This window comes from Corapipo altera, unplaced genomic scaffold (assembly GCF_003945725.1).
Source record: "Corapipo altera isolate COAL_440 unplaced genomic scaffold, ASM394572v1 0, whole genome shotgun sequence".
NCBI lineage: Eukaryota > Metazoa > Chordata > Aves > Passeriformes > Pipridae > Corapipo > Corapipo altera.
Window position 1 is genome coordinate 1,589,774 of NW_020884872.1, and position 2,623 is coordinate 1,592,396.

General features: G+C 41.9%; 1 protein-coding gene across 1 annotated transcript in view; it reads right to left on the reverse strand.

The window, feature by feature from the left end:
* Positions 1-1,372: 1,372 nt before the first annotated feature.
* Positions 1,373-2,623, reverse strand: part of CLDN14 (claudin 14) — a 2,349-nt gene continuing 1,098 nt past the window's right edge. Inside the window, exon 1 of the mRNA XM_027634885.1 lies at positions 1,373-2,623. This exon is cut by the window's right edge and continues 1,098 nt beyond it. The gene's annotated coding sequence lies outside the window, so the exon portion shown is untranslated.

Sequence of the window (2,623 nt, forward strand, 5' to 3'; positions counted from 1 at the left end):
AGGAGAGAAAGAAAGAGAGGAGAGAAAGAAAGAGAGGAGAGAAAGAAAGAAAGAGAGAAGGAGAGAAAGAAAGAAAGAAAGAAAAATTGTTGTCAGTTTTACAATGGAACAAGATCCCCTGGTTCACAGCCCCCTGTGAATGAAACCATTTCCCTGCCTTTACAGACATCCGAGCACTTCCAGGTATTTTTGCCAGGGCTTTATAAACTGTTCTTGCTACTGTCACGTCTCCTGCTTGGCTGGGCCTTTGTGCAGTAAGAATAGCACTACACAGGAGTAATCCCACCACACAAACATCTTGGCAAGTGAGTTAATTTATCAGTATATTGCAAACACACCACCTAATGACCCACCAGCCCATTTCCTGCACTTGGACTCGGGTTCCAGCATTCATGGCTGTCCAAAGCCCTTGTTCAGGTTGATATCTAATCACTTGGCAGGATCTATTGTAATGTAAATACAGGAAAACCCTTGGTAATTGGCCACCTTCACTGGGCTACCTTCCCTTCTGGAAAGGCATCCCAGAAAATGTGTAATGGACTATGAGCAGCTGGTCTCCATCTTCTCCAAAAAGCCACCGTGAAAGCACTTTCTGCGGATTCTTTGCACCTCAGAGGCTGTTACTGAGATGTTTGCAGTGTCAGAGACCAGTCACAGAATCATGGAATGGTTTGGGTTGGAAGGGACATTAAAGATCATCTCATTCCAACCCCCTGCTGCGGGCAGGGACACCTTCCACTAGCCCACATTGCTCCAGGTTTATCCAACCTGGCCTTGGACACTTCCAGGGATCCAGGTGCAGCCACAGCTTCTCTGGGAAACCTGGGGCAGGGCCTCACAGGGAAGAATTTCTTCCTAATATCCCATCTAACCCCGCCCTCCCTCAGTTTAAAGCCATTCCCCCTTGTCCTGTCACTGCATCACCAGAAATCACCCCAGTCTGGTCCCAGATCCTTTTTTGTTATTCCTGGTCTCAGCAAATTGCTTGGAAATGCCATTTTGTTTGGGGTTTTTTTTCTTTTTTTTTAAACAATGCTTTTGTTTTAACCTTTATCAATGCAGAAAAACCCTCTGCCACAATTCAAATCCACACGAAACACATGGCAAAGGTGATCGGCCTCAAAAGGAAGGTTCAGGGTGAAATCAGGGGAAATGTTGAAAAACTCCTGGCTCTGGAGGTGCTACAAGGTAATAATGCAATGGCAAACAGGTTTGTTTTTTTTTTCCAAACTAAGAGTAGTTACCTCACAGGTCTTGTCATTACTTTTTTTTCAGTGTGTTGGTCCATATTTTGCACTGGGGAGACCCATAACTTTCTGGTTTAACAGGAATTCAGTGCTTTTCTTTCTTGGGATGGTTTTATACCAGAATTTGTGTGCATGGGACTTGATTATTACACAAAATGGGAGGGCTGGGCTTCTTTGTTCATGATTTTGATTTTTTAATTGTTTGGACACGCCGTGGAATGATTTCATTCCGTGAGGATTTTTGGAAGGAAATGTCTTGATTTGATATTCCTGGCAGGCAATGATCACAGTCCATGAATGACATGGAAGCTGCTCCGTGCCCTGAATCCTGGAGGAATGGAAGTCCCCCAAATCCCACTGGAGGAGGTGGAAATATCCTTGTTAACCCTAATACACCTTCAACCAGGAGTTCAGGTAAAAAATACCAGGACTGAGCCTATATTTCATTATATATGATTGGGGAATAGGGTCCTAGAAACTGTTTTTCCAGTGTCTGTGCATAGGTTGTACAGAGTGCTAAATCTACTCAAAAGCTAAATACCCATTCTGGGACAAAATTCCCATAATTTTTCTTTTTTAATTTTTTTAATAAATGTTTTGACATCAAACATCCAGTTTCACTCTATCGCTGACACTTGTAAAAAAACCCACTGAGGTGGTTTGTTCCCCTGGCGATGCACATTTCAAAAACGTGCTGAAATTTGATTTTGATACGGTCAAAACATTGCAGTGTAACTTGAAATATTGGCCAGAGCAGACTGTCAAGCACGTCTGTCATAATGCAATTGAAATTCGTGTTTCAAGGGGCTGTAGAAAAGCAAACAGTTAAGTCAAAGTAAAATTAGTGCCTTGTCATAGTGAAACGTTCGTGCCTTCTGGAAATGAGGAACCGAGTGGGCAATCACTGCTGAAAATCCCTGTGTATCCCACAAAATTCCACAGTTTAGGCAAAACAGCACCTTTTGTTGGAAAAAAACCAACAAGTTGTGGCCAGTTCTGCTTCAGTGCTGGTTGCAGGGCACAAACTACAACCAAAAATATCACTTTTAACAGAACTGCCCTTGAACCACCTGCCTGCAAAGCCCTGATTGAAGGTTGGCAGGTCCGGGAATATCGAAGCCTCCTTTGTATTTATTCCCATAAAACCACACTCTTCCCTTCTCCAGGAAGAAAGGAGAGGAAGAAATGGACAGCGGTAAACTTCGTGTCACAACCTTTGTGAACTCGAAGGATAAATTCAAAGTATGAATTTGAAGTGTAAATTTAAAGTATGAATTCAAAGTATAAATTCGAAGTATAAATACAAAATATAAATTCAAAGTATGAATTCAAAGTGTAAGTTTAAAGTGTAAATTCAAAATATAAATTCAAAGTAT